The 19,443-nt window shown below is 41.1% G+C and overlaps 1 protein-coding gene across 2 annotated transcripts in view; it reads left to right on the top strand.

Moving 5' to 3' along the window:
• Nucleotides 1-19,443, top strand: part of CHN2 (chimerin 2) — a 219,834-nt gene that overhangs the window by 162,116 nt on the left and 38,275 nt on the right. The gene's annotated exons all lie outside the window — the stretch shown is intronic.

The raw sequence follows: 19,443 nt of genomic DNA, 5'->3' as shown, positions 1-19,443 counted from the left end.
GGGGACTATAGTGGTACATCTGATCATTGCTTTATTCCTCATGCATGAGACATGATCATTTACTGTGGAAGTGGTTTGGGAGGTATGAGCCTAGGTGAACATGATGACTTTGGATGCGACCTTTTTATCATATACATCACAATTTATATTAGTAAAGTAAGAAGGTTCCTTTGTAACTCCATTAACTTCCATGACTTGTGACATTGCAATTGTGACAGCTGTTGCAGCCAAAGTCACTGTGTATTCCTACATATTTTGTGCCTTGGTCTTCTGCTCCAAATGAAGAGGCTGCAGACCCTTTGGTATCTGACACGACATCACAAGCAATCGGATGTATTGTCCCAGAATATAGACCCCCACTGAGCAGAGATTCATAGCATATCCTTTACATTTCCATTTACCTTATTTACCTCATTAGAAAACTGATTTTAACTCACTGATTCCACCAACTTAGGAGTTTCCTTAGGAAATCTGATTGTACAGTGGTTACTTATTATTATAATTTGCCAATTGACTTTCAGAAATATTAATATGCTGTCAGATATGTGTTATGTTAGCTGGATAGCTAGATATGTAATAAGAGAAGTATGGGATAGATATGAAATGTATAGATAATAGAAAGGAGAAATGGATAGATGACAGAAAGGATAAATAGGTAGGTAGATACTCAAAAAACAAGGTTGCAAAATTTAGGTGAAAAAAGAGGTGAGTACTTTATTAACTTTATTAAGTGTGTAGTTTCAGACCCTATTCAGGATCCTTTTTAAAGCCTTTAACCTCTTTTTTTCACCAGGATTTTGGAGTGCAGCCTTGTTTTCTGAATATCTATTTACCTGGTGTATCAAGACCACATGGGGCACGCACCCTTCTGAAATATATATATATATATATATATATATATATATATATATATATATGAAATGGTTAGCTAGACAGATAGAAGATTGATTGATTGATTATTAGTTGTAATATATTCCATATCCTAACTCCATGCTATATGTTATAAAATGCCATTAGACAGATGGGATGCTCTATAATGTGACTCGGCTGAAGTGACAACCGTTATACTGAGCACAACAGCAGACAAATTGTATGACTGATTATCCTCCCCCTGGAGGGACGTTACACACATCTGCTTCAGCCTTTGCTGAACTCATTCCTCTGCTTCTGCATCACATGTGACTCCACGGACATCTCTGAAAATTATGGCTTTGCAAATTGTATTGGTTGTGAAGATCATTTTTTCTTCCTGCAGAAAGTGTTTGTGTCCTGAGGTGACATAACTTACTACTTTATTGATTGATACTGATACTCGCCTGTAGGCTTGGTCATTTACACAGTCAATGCAAACTACTGGATTTGCATTACTTACGAAGCACAAACCTTAACCCTTTGTAATGAAAGTATTTCTCCAGTGCAGGAGATAGGGGGGGATTTACCAGAAATGTCCTTTTTGCCCATGAAAACCAATGAGCAACTAGCTTTAATTTTCTCACAGCTGTTTATACAACAAAAGCTGAGCTCGGATTGGTTGCCATGGGAAACACTTCTACTCTCAGACACTTTTGATAAATCTCCTCCATAATGTTTTGGAAAAATAACCTAAGGAACCAATGTTGGCCTCATTTCTGAACAATTTCAAATGTCAAAAATGTCAAGAATGCCAAAACCTTTTTCTTATAATGAAAACTACTCTGTGATTGGTTGCTATCGAGAGCAAAGACATTTTCCTTTTAAACAGTCTTTATAAATCTGACCTATTAGGGCACATTTACTTACCCGGTCCTGTCGCGATCCCCGATTCGGGCGGTCCGACGTAGATGAAGTCCGGCGCAATTCACCAAGATCGTGCGCCCAATATCCTGCATGTGTCGCTTCCCCGCTGATGTCTGCCGGAGTTCACCTTCTTCTTCCTGGTGCATGGAAGTGCATTGTCTTGCAACACAATTTAAATGTTAAATCCCGCGCTCAGTCCGAATCCGTTGGATCTCCCGATGGCCCGCCCCCTGATTTGTGTCTCGCGTGAAAGCTGGCACCGATGCGCCAAAATCTGATCGCTTGTGCCACAATCCCCTTTTACATGGGGCGCAAAATGGTAATCGTCGGAACATCCGACGCTTGTGCGGTCCGCGCACCCTTAGTAAATGAGCCCCATTGTGTTCCAAATCTATGCTGTCTGGTATCTAAGGGACATGTTCCTTTATTCTGCATGTCTTATATTTCTCTCCAGTCCTTGGTGCTTATATGTGTGCAGAAGTTTTACTTTGGTAGAATTTGGCTGAGGTTTCCAAATGTACCAAATACATGTCCAGACAGACTATAGTCAGTAATTCCTGCCTGGATCCCCATGGATGGACCGTAATTCTGTAAATGAATGTAACCTGCTCCACTTCAAAGGCTGAAATAAAAACTGATTAACAACGGGACATCCTCCAGTATTGACTCTTACATGGGTTATGGACATATTGTGGGCAGATGTGATCTTACTTATAGCTATGACTATCCTCATTCTGAAATAAGAGCAAAATAAAAATTGCTATTTTTGGGTATAAATGAACAGTGTAGTTAAATCTCAGTATATTGCTATGTTTTTGGAGCCAAGATGACACATTTGGTTCCTTTATTGCTTCTCTATTTTATTACTTGAATTGCTGGTTTATTATTTTAAGGGTCTAGACAATGACCCTGCAGGGTCGTCATGACAATAGAAGCTTCAAAATATTCTTACTACCACCTACCCCATGGGAACTAGGGGAAAGCTGTTGTCTGACAGTGACTACAGAGACATACAATATATTCTGCCATTAGCAGAGTACAAGCAGTTTGAGGTTGAGATTAGAGATACTGGAGGAGATTTATCATCTCAAGTTTCTGTTCTAAAAACTGTTCTAGTTACAAATGGAAACCAATCAGAGCTCAGCTTTAATTTTATAAACGGCTGTGGGAAAATGAAATCTGAGCTCTGATTGGTTGCCATGGGCATCTACAACAGTTCTGCTCTAAGAACTATGTTGATCTGATGATAGCTATTTTCCCTTCCCCAGCCGCCACAGGGATATTCATTGATTTCCTGCGGCTGATTTTCTGTATGACTTAATTTACTCTAATAAATAGAGTGATCCTGGTAATAGGAAGTCAATATGGGTTTTCCATATTGTCGGGACATATTGTATAAAACTCAGTCGTTAAAAAGTCCATTAAGGGAACATTTTTAGTCCTATTAATAATAATAATATTCTCCCCATAGAATGTACACTCTATAAAATTATACATAATAGGATAATAGTTATTAAACCTCGAGAGCCTCTAGATGATGTACACATGCCAATGGAACAACTTTTCAATCTGACTTTCAGGTAGTCCTTTCTGATTCATGTACAAATAGCAAGTTCTACATAAAAGGTTATTATCAGAAATACTGTTTAACCTCTGCAGCCCAAGAACTGAGGACTGCAAGGACTGTAAACTGATAAAATGGAAAAATGAGGGAATTTCCCAGTGCTAGTTCAGTATCTGTAAACTGTTATCTGAAAATAGTTTGGGAAATTACAGGTTTTAAGTAAATAATGTTAAATAAATCTATCTATGCATAAATACAATATATATATTTATATGTATTATCTATATATCCCCCTGTTCCATGGCAGGTCTTAAAATTATGAACATTCAACCACAGAAAACACAAAAGACAAATTATGCAGTGTCATTATCTATTTAAGAAAAAATAGGCCAAAATGCAGAAACAGCAAGAAAAAAATTAATAAGTTAAATACTCCTTTAATTAAAATTCAGAAGACCCTTACTCCTTTCATTACAATTTAGTGGGTAAGTTATTAGTAGGTCCCGCTCATGAAATACACTTGATCAAATGACTATTTGCCAGTGTGACCACCTCTATAAAAGTTGAAGGTTTGGCAGTTCTGGAGCTTTCACACTTGTGTAAAAACAACGCAAGGATGAAGGACCTCAACATTGATCTTTGCTAGCCTCAATCTGGGAAGGTTTACAAGGACATCTCCAATCATTTTAAAGTCCATAATTTTACAGTAGGAAACATTATTCACAAGATGGTAACAATTTTTCCAAGTGTGTGAACCTGACAATACAATTGGAAAAAGACTGAAGTAGATGCGTGCGTTTCAAGGGATTACCAGAAAAAAAACATCTTCTTAAGTTTCCAGAATGGACATCCTACCACCAGGATCAAGGATTGTATACCAAGAACACTGACATACTGGTATGTGCTCCCTTTGGAAGAACTCTTTGTTTAGCTTTCTAAGCCCTTGTTTTCAAGAAAAAAAATATGCAAATGACCCTAAGGGGAGCTTGGAACCCCTTAAGCTCATTTGCATAATTGTAAAGCCTTTTTCCATAAAAATCATAGAAAAGGAATGTGAAAGAGGAACAGACCCTGCCAGAGGGGGCACACGCCAGTATGTAAGTGTGCTTGGTTTACAATCTTATATACTGGTGGTAGGTGTCCTTTAAGGGCTCATTCACCCTGCCATGTGCTTGCCCAGACCGGATCACGGGCGAGCACAGGGTCGGGAGGAGGAGGGATGGGTGTTGTGGTCACTCCTCCTCCCTCCATAGGCAGAAGAGTGGCAGCTCCACATATCTGGCAAAATATAGGACAACTGCACCATGTGCTCACCCCAGCGTGATCTAGAGCAATTGAAATCTATGATCTGGTCGAAAACCCTTGGTCTACAAAGTTACATCCGAACAAACAACCAGACTACCGGAACAATAACCTTTGAACATATAAAACCAAAGTAGAGATGTTTGACTAGAATTCAGGGCATCAATCTTGGTGAAATCCAGCACAAACACCTCATACCAACTGTCCAGCATGGTGGTGGAGAGGTGATTATTTGCCTTGTTCCACAGCCACAGGACATAGGCACCCTGCAGTCATTGAGTGGTCCATGAACTGCTTTATATATCATAGTATTCTAAAGCCAAACGTGAGATCTTCTATCCAACAGATACATTTTGGCACAATATTTTATATTGATAGTATATTTTCAGGATAAGCCATCAATATATGGATGGTTGGCGGATGACATCCAGTCCTTACATCTATTAGTTGTTGTCCCAACACAACAAAATGCACAGAGCTGGAATCACTTAACTAGGTGCTATCTACTTTCAGTTTTGTGCACTGGGTTATTTTGACAAGAGAGGGAAGAGGGGGGGGGGGGGGGTATATGTTAATATCTCCATGTGTTTATGCTGGGATCATATCGAAACTATCGTAAAAAAGAATAGTACAAAAAAACGCAATAATTTTGATGCTATATTATGGCTATAATGTATATTTGCAACATTGGATAACTATAATGACTATGGTAGATTTTGTGCATATCTCCCTCTTTGTTGTACTTGTTGGGGTTGTACATGGAGGGAAAAAACTTTCAATAAAAATATCTGATTTATAAAAAAAAACAGTCCTTTTATTCCATTTCTCTAAAACTTCGCTGTGGAGAAGAGGACAGTGCTGAAGCAAAATTTTAGAGAAATGGAATAAAAGGACTATGGGGCACATTTACTAAGGGTCCGCGTGGTCGGATTTCCCGAATATTTCCTTTTTGCGCCATATTGCACTGGGTTTTTGGCGCACGCGATCGGATTGTGGCACATCGGCGCTGGCTTGCATGCGGCACAAATCAAGGGGCGTGGCCGTCGGACAACCCAACTGATTCGGACAAACCGCAGAATTTAAAAACAAAATTGTGTCGCAAGATCAAGCACTTACATGCACCAGGAAGAAGAAGGTGAACTCCAGTGAACCTCAGCGTGGAAGCGACGGATGCAGGAAATTGGACGCACGATCTTAGTTAATCGCGGCAGACCCGGATCATCGTCGGACAACGCACACAGCAGGGATCGCGACGGGACTTGTAAGTAAATGTGCCCCTATGTTTTAACGCAATGGAGAGTGCCAGCCTTTTCTTTTTTCTTTGCATATACCTACTGTACGCACTTCAACTTGAAGCTAGAGCACCTCCGACTGATTGTTCCAAGTCTCCGAGCCTTGTATAGTATCTCCCATCAATGTGCTGCCTGGGATAATCTGTATGTACGCAGTGCCCCTCATTGCTATCTCTTGGGATTTTACATCAAACATGACTTGTGTGGGAACAAAAAATTTTTTAAAAATGATAAGTTTACAGTTGTAATACATTTGATCTAAATAAGTTAATTGTTTTGAAATTATATTGCTCATAAATAATATTTGGGCACATGTCGGTACCATAAACGCCCTGTGTATGGTGTTATTGTGCCTGTATTGGGGATCACAGTGATGTCTCAGACCTTTTGTATATTGTGCCGGCTGAGAAATAATGCACTGAGATTTACTGTCTCTTAGCAATTCATCTATTATAAGGGAAACATTTGTCCTAAAGGCTCTTGTTACAGTTTTTCTGAAAATAAACATCCATGCAGACTGGTGGAGGCAACGCGGGCCTTACATTCCAGACAGCGCAGATGGTCAAGGCTTGAGACAATCAGCTGGGAGGATAGTGAACAGAAATGGATGAATCGTGTCATGGGGTTATCATCCAAACAGCCTTCCACTTGCACTCATATCCTAAATGACTACATTGAATAGTAATTCTGCTCAGCTACATTGCCCATTATCTTGCCCTGGCCAGGACTTGGACCACTGATATTTTCCAGATATTAGAAGGCCTGTCAGGTGATTCTGATGTGGGAAGATCTGATTACTAGTAGTCGCCACGATCAGCTGTCTATGAGCCAAACAAAGCATTAGACATAAGCTCAGTGAAATCAGTGAACAAGTATTGATTTCCCTCAACACACTGCAGTACTTTTTCTACATCATTGACATATGCTCTAATAGACCCATACAGGCCTATAACAAACAGCCCTTAGAATTACCCATAATGCCCAACTTATATTTACATTTAGTAGTCACCGTTATCGTTATACAGGCAGTCCCCGGGTTACATACAAGATAGGGTCTGTAGGTTTGTTCTTAAGTTGAGTTTGTATGTAAGTCGGAACTGTATATTTTATCATTGTAATCCCAGCCAGAACTTTTTTTGGTCTCTGTGACAATTGGATTTTAAAAATGTTGGGTTGTCATAAGAATCAATATTAAAGGAAACCTACCACTTGTAGTGGCAGGTTTCCGATGGAAATACCGGGCACCAGCTCAGGGTGAGCGGTTTAAAACACTTTTTAAACGCTATAGCCGGCGCAGGCAGGTACGTGCTCGGCGCTTACCATGCGCGCGGCCCTCATTCACTTCCTATGTAGCCGCGCGCACGGTAAGCGCCGAGCGCGTACCTGCCTGCGCCGGCTATAGCGTTTAAAAAGTGTTTTAAACCGCGATACCACGGTTTAAAACACTAACTAAAATAAGCTCCGGCACCAGCTCACCCTGAGCTGGTGCCCGGTATTTCCATCGGAAACCTGCCACTACAAGTGGTAGGTTTCCTTTAACAATAAAGCTTCATTACAGACACATTTGATAAATGTTATAGCTGTTTACTGTAGCCTAGGACTAAAGTACAATAAATTACCAATATCCAAAGGTCCGTTTGTAACTATGGGTCGTATGTAAGTCAAGTGTTCTTAAGTAGGGGACCGCCTGTATTACAGTTACGGTGTATTTAGTATTAAAGTAGGAATTTTTCCTGAATTAGTTTAATCATGGACTGATGTATTTCCACATATTTAGCAATGGATCTTTTGAGCTCATCCCAGATCCGTATATCACTATAACACATCATCTGAGGTCTTCTGCCTAATGGCATGGTTCATACTTACCTATACAAGGAACATACACTCACCGGCCACTTTATTAGGTACACCTGTCCAACTGCTCGTTAACACTTAATTTCTGATCAGCCAATCACATGGCGGCAACTCAGTGCATTTAGGCATGTAGACATGGTCAAGACAATCTCCTGCAGTTCAAACCGAGCATCAGTATCGGGAAGAAAGGTGATTTGAGTGCCTTTGAACGTGGCATGGTTGTTGGTGCCAGAAGGGATAGTCTGAGTATTTCAGAAAGTGCTGATCTACTGGGATTTTCACGCACAACCATCTCTAGGGTTTACAGAGAATGGTCCGAAAAAGAAAAAACATCCAGTGAGCGGCAGTTCTGTGGGCGGAAATACCTTGTTGATGCCAGAGGTCAGAGGAGAATGGGCAGACTGGTTCGAGCTGATAGAAAGGCAACAGTGACTCAAATCGCCACCCATTACAACCAAGGTAGGCAGAAGAGCATCTCTGAATGCACAGTACGTCGAACTTTGAGGCAGATGGGCTACAGCAGCAGAATACCACACCAGGTGCCACTCCTTTCAGCTAAGAACAGGAAACTGAGGCTACAATTTGCACAAGCTCATCGAAATTGGACTGTAGAAGATTGGAAAAACGTTGCCTGGTCTGATGAGTCTCGATTTCTGCTGCGACATTCGGATGGTAGGGTCAGAATTTGGAGTCAACAACATGAAAGCATGGATCCATCCTGCCTTGTATCAACGGTTCAGGCTGGTGGTGGTGGTGTCATGGTGTGGGGAATATTTTCTTGGCACTCTTTGGGCCCCTTGGTACCAATTGAGCATCGTTGCAATGCCACAGCCTACCTGAGTATTGTTGCTGACCATGTCCATCCCTTTATGACCACAATGTACCCAACATCTGATGGCTACTTTCAGCAGGATAATGCGCCATGTCATAAAGCTGGAATCATCTCAGACTGGTTTCTTGAACATGACAATGAGTTCACTGTACTCAAATGGCCTCCACAGTCACCAGATCTCAATCCAATAGAGCATCTTTGGGATGTGGTGGAACGGGAGATTCGCATCATGGATGTGCAGCCGACAAATCTGTGGCAACTGTGTGATGCCATCATGTCAATATGGACCAAAATCTCTGAGGAATGCTTCCAGCACCTTGTTGAATCTATGCCACGAAGAATTTAGGCAGTTCTGAAGGCAAAAGGGGGTCCAACCCGTTACTAGCATGGTGTACCTAATAAAGTGGCCGGTGAGTGTATGTGTCAATGTCCATTTTTGTTGAAAGGCAAACCACCCATGAAACCCACTGTTCCAATTTCATCTCAAATGAGACACATTTGAGAGGCCTAAATTGACTATCATCAGATGTACCCCATTAAACTATCAGCGCCCTCAGGTAGGGTATGAAATATCCTTTATAGAATTCCCTCTCTTACCTAAAAATCCCCTGCAAAGGCAAATGAGAAGATTTGTGCAGTGCCACTTTTTAGAGGCTGCAAGGGGAGTGTCACTTCAAGTCTTTGGTTGTATAGGACCTAGAAGTCAAGAATCCCATCTTTCAGATAACATCACACGTGTCATTCTGGGTGTCACAGAACCAGAGATACAGACAGTTTAGGAAAAAGTCAGGAACTGGATTCCTATCTTCATCTCACATTTTCAAGCATCTCTTTAAGGCCCCTTCCACACTAGCGAGTGTGATGCGATGAACTCGCATCACACTCGCAACGCAAGCTGCCGGGAACGCACGGCCCGAACGCTGCACCGCGGGAGTGAACTCAGCATGTCAGTTCACTCCCGCGGTGCAGCGTTCGGGCCGTGCGTTCCCGGCAGCTTGCGTTGCGAGTGTGATGCGAGTTCATCGCATCACACTCGCTAGTGTGGAAGGGGCCTAACTGTCCATATCTCCATTTCTGTAGCTCTCAGAACCACAGAGATAGAGATGAGATTCTTGTCTTTAAAGTGACACCAAAAGTTCTATGTCCTATAGAACCAAAGATAATGGAGTCTGAAGTGACACTCCCCCTTCAGCCTCTAAAAGTGACTCATCTGTGTTTATTTGTTTATGAATTTGGAGGTGATTCTTATAGGTGAATGTGCGAGACTTGCATTAAAAGATTGGATTCTACAAAGGACTGAAGTGTCCAGTAGTTATAGGGGTAAAAGTTGGTGACAGTGTCCCTTTAAATCAGATTGTCACTTCTTTCCCTGCAATGTAGATGACATGAGTGCAAATATTTGTGGATTTGTTGGGTTTGTGAAGGGTTGACTTTTGTTTATGCATTATTTGTACATAACTGAGATTATTTGACATGTTTTTTTCTTGAATGCTCTCATAAGAAAGCAAGCCACTATGCTAGATGGACAAGGACTTATTATTCTACCCAATTAAAGACAACTAGTGACCACCATTGTTAAATCATATTTGTAAATCAGTGACTCCCCCCTCCAAACTGTATGCAGAGCCCACTGTCTACACAAATGCTAGAAACAATGGCCTCCATACATATCACCATGGAGGATTGGACTGGCCCACTATGGAACCAGAGAATTCTACCATTGGGCCAGGCTCTAATGCAATACTAGACCCCCTAGGTGTATCTGAAGACAATCCAATTTGGAGGCTACAAGGGTCTTTTTTCCTATAAAACTTTCATCTGAAGGACCCATGGAACCTCAGTTCAACGCTGTTCCTGAAGGCAACAATAACCTAAACACCTGGATGAAATCTTCTTTAAAAAGGAATATTGCCTTTGCTAGACATGATATGATCCAGCAGAGGGAGTTTAGTTCACACAGTTCTACACCACAAGTAGATCATCCATTATCCTACACAGATAATATTGTTGAGGTGGAGACCTATTTAAATGTATTTGCCTGAAGTTATACTGTTGAACAGAATAACCTTTAAAAAATATTCTAGAAATTGTTGGATGATAATCCATTAGGGCATTTTTATGTTGCTGTTTCCATTACACTTGCTGGGTATAAAGGTTTGGTCCTGCAGCCACAAAACAATCCTGCAGCACATTGTTCTAATGAAAGAACTAGTGGAGTGGCTGGTAGTACACTATGCTAACAATTACTATCTAAAATCAGTAGAAAGACTGTATGAAGTAAAGAGATAACATTAACAATCTACTATTCAGACTCCGTCTACCGTTACATCACAGACCAAGTAATCTGAAGCATCTGCAAACTTTATGTTTCTTCTGTTCTATCTGCATCAGCATTAAATATAAATCAGAAATCGGGTTATTGTGTTGCCAGGAAGGCATTGACCCATACTGTAAGTGGCCACAAAAGCAAGTGAAGGGGGTTGTATTTGGGTATTAAAGATTTCTTCTTTCAGGAAAAGACAGATATTTAATTTTAAGTTGAACCTGTCACCAGGGACCTCATTTTCACTAAAGACGAGTTGCGGGAGCCCATTACAGCTGCATTGGAAATATGTATTTCTGCCTTCTCTAAGCATTTGCATTACAATATGATTGTGTGTTATAACTTACCTTGCACCCTGACAAAATCCTCTGTTTAGTCCCAAGGGTTGGTCTTTGCTTTGGATGCATTTCAAAAAAACAACAAGTGACTGGTCTGTGCTGCAGACCCCTCAGTTCTCAGCCCCCACCTTTGTGCTTCTGTACAGCTTCTCCCTCCTGCTTCTTCACAGAGCTGCCATGACTAAGAGTGTCGGATGACACTGGAAACGCGTTGGCCGGAGTAGGCTAACCTACACCATCTGCGGTTTTGCTGTGCTGTGACTACGGCGGTAGTCATAATTTTATAATCCTGTTTTTATCCGGACTACGAGTCCATAATAAAGCAATCAAGATTTTTCACCACCTGGATGCAGCACGCTGGATTATTCTTTCTTCTCCCTAAGCATCTTCACAGAGCTAACAGCCTGGTGAGCTGACGTCAATGGGAGAGGGAGGAGCTGTACAGGATCACAAAGGTGGGGGCTGAGAGCTGAGTAGTCTGCAGCACAGACAAGTCACAAGTGCATTTCTGAAATGCATCCAAACCAAAGCCCAACCCCTGGGACTACACAGGGGATTCTGTCAGGGTGCAAGGTAAGTTATAACACACAATTATATTGTAATGCAAATGCTTAGAGAAAGCAGAAAGGCGGATTTGCAATGCAGGTACAATGGACTGCTATAACCTGTCTTAAGTAAAATTGAGCTTCCCATTCTTTTTAATGTTCAATTTTACCTGTGGTGGCACGGTAGGAATATTGAATGCTTACTGTTTTCCCACAGACTGAATCTGATCACTAGGGTTATAAGCAGGTAGGTCATTTGTGATCAACCTATAGTATAGGGATATATCTTATCAATTGGTTTTGTTTAACAAAAAGCATCTTTAAGATTGAGTGTGTTGTGTATCTTCACTGATTTTTCCGCTGTGACAGCCCAGTTTTATAGCCTGTTCTCCAGTGGTGTTACTGAACCAATGGCAATTTGGCTTCTGTGTTAGGGTGTCCTTAGCTTGGGATCATTAGCAGACATGTACTGTGCATACACTTAGTTATGATGTTAAGAATCCATGCCTGATAAAGACTATGCTTAAGTTCCTGCATTGTGACGGTATTTCCTGTCTTTTTCATTGACAGCTCAGCCAAGACCCGCTTTGGCCAATCAGTTGCCTCCTCAGACCATAGGATGTCACTTGTCATAAGACAAAGTAAAGTTACATGGGCCAAAGAGGGCACTGATTGGCTGAAGCAGGTGCTGACGGCTCAGCCAGAAGTGCAGTAGACTGGAAGTTGCTACACAACACAGGAGCCGAAGCAGGGTAGTTACTCTCTCTCTGTTTTCCTTTGGCACCCCTATCCCAGTCCCCACGGGAGTTTTTAAGGATTCCTGAAAAATTCTTTTGCTGGGTATTTTTATTTAATTTAAATAATTTTACATATTCAAATATTTCAGTTATTTAGAAAAATGTACCTGTGTGGAGATAATTTCCCATAAATGTAGTCAAGTTGTCCCTTAGGACAAAAGATAACTGTTATTGGATACGACCACACCTGCAGAGGTGGCCATACATACGCACTTGAGGCGCCCGACCACATGGATTCAGTGTTCATTACCACAGGACGGCTGTGGGACATGCAGTAACTTTTTATATGCAAAAACTATGAATTTATTTGTGCAATCACACCAGCAGTAGTTATATTCAGACAGGGACTTTAAAAAAAAAAACAAAAAAAACATGCAATTGAAGAAATGTGTATATATATGGTTGATAAATGAAATGAAATATGTATGTCCAGATGAGAATACCCTTTAATGTTGTTGAAATTTTCCCATAGAATTTAATGTACTGTCTACCTAATGCTCAAACGATGTTTAGTTGAAGGAATCCTCATATGTCAGTAAATGGCACAGTTCAAAGGGTATTCACTAGTGCTAAAATCCACATACAAAGGTCAATATAACCCGTCTCAAGCTGCATATACATATCCTGTAACCTCAATTCTCATTAGTTTCACAATATCTAGATGTAGAATGTGATTAAACATAATTGCACAATGCAATGCAACCTTTTAGTTAGAAGATATAAAGGAAGATGACTGTAGGCAAGTTAAGTTATGGTTTTAATTTAGTAATTTCTTTATATCAAAAAAGATGCAACATCAACATCATTTCAGTTTTTCCATGAGTTTATAAGTTCCTGTGTGGAAAACTCTTGAGGCTTCAAAAGTATGATCCCAACAGCAGATCTGTAATTATTGGTTGTTCTTCACGATTACAACATAGAAAACAACCATTGCTTAACCAGATTTTGGTTTTGGAATATACGTGATTTCTAACCTAGTAATTGTAGCCAAAAAATACAGCTACAATGTAGAAATTATTGAGCGCCGGACCTGCTCCATTCCGTTCCATTCTATTCTGTTGGAGTGCCCGAGATTCCATCCATCGGTGAGAAAGAGATCCCTGTGCTTGTGATTAGTGGGGACCCCAGTAGTCGAGCCCTTGCCCACCAACTATCTGTAGATGACTTTATCCCATCAGATTACTTATAAACTTGGGGTAATCCCTTGAAATAGTTGGTACAGCCCCTTAAAGCTGCCTTTTAACTCTCAATACCTGTTGGCCGAATTCTTGTTTGATTCACAACTGTTTTTTATTATTCCTCAAACATGCATGGCAGCCCACCAGCTCATGTGTTCTCTTTGGTTCTCTTTACTAGTGACAAAACTCCCTGAACTTACAGAATCCTTTATATTATGTTGAGTTGTGTTTAGTTTCATGCAGAAACATCCTGAGACGGTCTGCTCAGTGCTTCACACATATACAGATTTCACTTGGAGCTTCTGTGTGGCATCTCCGCTCATGAATGTTTCCACAGATGTGTATATAGATCAGTTTGCCAGTTGGGTATGAAAAGCCGTCTACAAAACCCTCATTAGATCCAAGATTCCTTGTTTATCAGAACTGCACATGGCCATGCAATATGCATGTATCTGCACATGAATTATGTATTCCAATGTTTATCTTACTGCGGAGCCACATGGAGTCCTGAGCATTAGCTTCATACCACAGCATTTTAGACATGGGTCTGATAATATTGAGCTTAAAGATAATTTAAAGAGTTTGTGATTTTTAAATGAATTTTTTAAAAGCCTTCGTGTTCTGTGCCTATAATCTACTGATACAATTTTCCTAGCGACAGCCATTGATGGGGAATGGTATAGCAGGTTACAGTTTCCCTTGGGTTTCTGAAGCAGATAATCCCTGGCATCTTTGCAACCTAAAATGTGGTTCTAGTGATAAAATAACATCCTTTTACATCATATATTTTATTGATGGTGTTTCATAACTACCACTAAATTTGGGTATCACATTTTCCATTTCAACACTGAAGACAACCCACAATGACCACTCCCCCATTGCAGGGTTGCAGTGCACCCTTTATGGCCTGTGTTGTGGTGAGACGTCATCTCAGTGAGGTAATGTGCAGTGATGGCAGTTACATACATCATCACTATGGTAACAGAGCAAGACAGTTATATCACCACTGGGAGTATAAGAGGGAAGAGCTGTTACTGAGAACTGTAGGATCATGGGAGTGACATATGGCGGCCATTTTGGAGATAACTCTGCCTACTTTACAAAGCCCTTAAAATTTTGTGAATCATCAAAGCAAACTATTTAAGCTCAGTTTTGTGATTAGTGTCATTGGGTGGAATTTATCATTGTCTTTTTTGTCTATGTTTTGCATTGTTTGTTTGTTTGTTGTTTTGCAACTTTCCATTGCGCCAAATGAGCATAGGACAGTGCAAAGTCACTTAAAAATGTGCCAAGTTCATTATTTGCACAGACTGGTTTTCACAAAACTGACTCCAGTCACCCCCTGGCATAGATATAGGACAAAAACCACTACCACATTTATCAAGACATCAAGGGACATGTGAACCAAAAAAAAGAACATTTTGCGACAAACGCTAAAAAAAACAATATTTTGAGACAAAACAAAAATTTAAATGTCATTGAACATAGACAACCAAGTCAAAGACAAGTTGTAATGATATATTCCCCCAGTGAGTTTTGTTGTATTCATTTATTTATAGCATTATGGGTTTTATGGGTTTTGTTAAGTTCATATTCCTCGAATACCCCTTTAAGTGATAAAGAAATGGGAATAAAATGGTCAAAAACGACATATAGATGTAACCTGAAAATGTTATGTTTGTGAATTTAGTAGATACTCCATGTATTATAGTTACTTTCATGTGGAATGGATGGGTTGAAATGTGCTACTTATGGCATCTTTTCAGCTTGAAGGGTTAATATTCTTTTAGGGGCTCTAGGCACGTGTCTAGGGGCAACTTGTGTAATCTTAGACCAGAATAGTGAGTCAAGTATGTGGTGATTAAGTTAAAAAATGTTATCACTAGACTGAGGATGAAGGAATGTGACCCTTAATGCTCAGTGCAACCGCAGATCTCCATCTTTCATTCCTTTTACTAAAATCTTTTCTTTTAGAATCATGAAAATCAGGCAATATTCACATGACATAGTCCACATGTATATCAGGGTGTTTTAGGATCCAGCATGCAGTATTTTCAGTAACCCATGTGAACCTTGCCAATAAGCTGTGAAAAGTACTTGGACTTGGTGCGATTTCAGGATGTTGAACCCTCACTTAGATTACACATTGGGGCACATTTACTTACAAGGTCACTCGAGTTCACTGAAAGTGCATTGTCCGTGTATAATACACAATCCACTAAGATCGTGCTCCAGAAATCATTAATCTGTCGCTTCCCTGCACTGGTCCGACAGAGTTCACCACCTTTTTGTGGTGCGGCACAATTTGAAAGTTAAATTCGACGCTCGGTCCGAATCAGTCGGACCGTCCAACGACACGCCCCCTAATTTGTGTGCATGGAAGACAGCGCAGCGGCACCACAAAGGGTCGCATGTGCAACAATCCCTGTGCACACACTTTTTAAATAGCCGTGCAAGCCGTTTTAGCCATGAAGAACGTGCACGGTCCGACAAAAGTGCAGCACGCGACCCTTAGTAAATGTGCCCCATTGCCTCTAAACAGTGACAAAAAGGCAGCAAAAAATTGGTTATCTTTAAAATTGTGTCCAAATTTTTAGCCTTGAGAGGAAGTCTACCATCAGTGGCACTAGGGACACTCTGTCCCTCGAGCTCATTGTCATAATGTTTGAAGTTGATTTTAGAAGGAAGGGGACCCTGGATAACAAATATAAGAAGATTGCCTGGATCGCGAGAACATGACACCCTCAAGAATGTGCATGCGCAATGCCATTTCATGCTGTAGAAAGCCTAGAACTGTGCCCGGCTATCTCCGGGACTCACATAGTCATTGAATGGAGCGTCACAGCGCATGCTCATCCAGCGCTTGACCCACTAGTGAAATCAAGATCCTTATTCTCTAACAGGGGGCGAGTTCTTGTGATCACCTTGATATCTCCTATCCACATACCTTCTAAACTTGGGACAACTCCTTTAAATTATGTTTTTTAATTATTCATGTTTTTTAAATTTTCCCCAAAAAAAAGTTGTGAAAAGGAACTATCTATTCTTTAAACACGTCAGATTAAAAAAAAAACCTCTAGATCTGACACTTCATGTGTCGGCAATTGGCCTAAAACCGTACAATGATAATTTGATGTACTTAGAATGAAAGTAGTAAGTAGTCTTGGCTCTTAGGTAACATCTTGTATTATAGCTGCAGCTATTTACCATCCCCATATGAAGATCCCCTGTGGCCGCAAACTATTACAGTAAAATATCCCATCTGTCCAAATGCTGAATAGATGTTATTGTATGCGGCCAAACTTGGTAAATCAGAATTTACAAAAATCCTTTGACTCATGTGGCTCTTCTGGGAAAAGAGGTCGGAAGTCTGTAGAAGTATGTGTGTGAGATCCTGGGAAAATATGCAGTTTTTAACTCTGCAGAATGCAAATTGCCTTTCTCAGCCAGAATGAAAACATTTTTTCTGGGCACTTGAAAGAATCTCAGTGAAAGTCTCTGTGAACAAAGGTGCATTTGCTGATATCCAGATTTGGTCCATTGGAATCAAATAACACATTTGTTTAAACTCTATTGAGGTTCGATGATGATGGAGCATTTAACCCTTTGCCATGGTGGCACTTGCAACGCAGGTTTTTAAGCAATATTCTACTTTGCTTACTCTCTATTGTTATTTCTACATATGTTCTTTTTAAAATTAAATAAATTAAAATGGCAAACTATGCATTTTTTGTTAGAAAAGACTTCCCAGAATTTTAAGTAAAATGTTACCCATCATCAGGAAACAAGAGGACCTTTCACCACCTCATACATTACTTTTGCGACTGCCTTCACATCATGTTTACATCATGCCGTCATTTACATGACGTCAGGGGCGTTGCTAGGGTTGTAAAAGATCCGGGGCACGGGCCCCACAGCATATGTAGCGCTCTTTCAGTAATGCCCCCTCCTGTACATTATGTCCTCACATGTGGCTGTGCCAATAACAATTTTACTTTGAAGTATACAGCTACATAAACGCAGAAGGAATCCCTACTTGTTCCATCCAGTGACTGCAGGTGACGCATCCTCCATCTTCTCCATTAGGCATCACCACATCTTATGTTCCTCATTGTCCCTACATCTTGGTTCCCGGGCAGTGTTACCCTGTTGCTGCCCCTAACAATCTCCCCCAAATACTGTAAGGCCGCGCTCACACATTTTGTCTTGCACTTAAACAACACCAGGAGCTTGTTACCCATCACTTGTGTATTACTGGAAAACATATGAGATCAAACCAAGGCCTGTCCTGGTGCCATGTGTGAACATGCTCCAAGAAATGTCCCCCACAGCCCCCAATAATTCCCCCCACACAGCCCCCCAGTAAGTAATGTCCCCACAGAGCCCCCCCTCAGTAAGTAATGTGCCCACATAGCCCCCCAGTAAGTAATGTCCACACACAGCCCCCCCAGTAAGTAATGTCCTCACACAGCCCCCCAGTAAGTAATGTGCCCACACAGCCCCCCCCAAGTAATGTGCCCACACAGCCCCCCAGTAAGTAATGTGCCCCACACAGCCCCCCTTATTCTCCCCGTTCCCTGGCCCCTGTCATGTCTCCCTCTCACCTCACAGATGCAGCTCTCTCTGTGTGGTCACTGCTTTCCCCGGCAGGTCATGACATCATAAAAGGTCCTTCAGCCTCTGGCACCATTATTCACCCGGAGGCTGAGCTGCAGGGGAAAGCAGTGACAGCAAACGTTCTCATCACGATGGTGTCCTGCGGACACGGATCGTGTTGAGAGAGGGGGCGATGCCAGGGGAGATCCGGGGCACAAGCCAAAAGATCCGGGGCACGAGCCCCGGATCTTTTGACCTAGCGACGCCCCTGCATGACGTTTTAGAAAATAATAACGCATGTGTCATAGTTCATCATAGTTCACTTCTGTACATAGATTCCCTGACATTGCCTGCTTCTGATTGGACAGTAAAAGAGAAGAGTAGCATAACACACGCCTCTATCCCCAGCTCCTCCCCTCTGACAGAACACAGATTATAATGGTTAGATACTGGGACTGATATCTCCGCAACCATGGGGGCTAGAACTGCCCCAAAATCTGTGTAGCAGCCTCTTCAGAATGCTAGTCTCCATATAAGTAAGGAGGTTATAGGTCCTCTTTAAAGTTTGGGTCCATTCATCTGGACAAATAAGAGCCCAGTGTGCGGTCTGAGATGCCATTGTAAAGAAGGCCCTTTCTTTATTCTTTCTTTATTTGTCAATAAGGCCAGGCTTTCCCATACACATATAGTCAGCATATACAATAGGTTGACTTACCAAACCATTTCTCCAACTAGTTCTACTATTACAGAATGGTAGGGAATACCTTCTTTATCTACATGAAATTACACTACACTCATCTGAACTATGCTACTTACTATACCATAGACTATTTGCTGGATTATCAGACTGATATTCACTGCTCTACTACACAGTATTTTCCTAATGAGGCAGAGGTGTATTTAGCCATGCAGTTATGTTTCGAGCTTGTCCCATTGTAACCCATATCCAAAAATTGCTGCCACTTGAATTTCTGCCTATAGACCCTTAAAGTTCTGGACTAGAAATATATAAAGTGACATTTTTATTGTTTGACGGAGGCTTTTTG

The sequence above is a fragment of the Engystomops pustulosus genome, chromosome 5, assembly GCF_040894005.1.
Source record: "Engystomops pustulosus chromosome 5, aEngPut4.maternal, whole genome shotgun sequence".
Lineage (NCBI taxonomy): Eukaryota > Metazoa > Chordata > Amphibia > Anura > Leptodactylidae > Engystomops > Engystomops pustulosus.
Note: the sequence above shows the minus strand (reverse complement) of the source record. Positions and strands in the feature narration are given on the sequence as shown.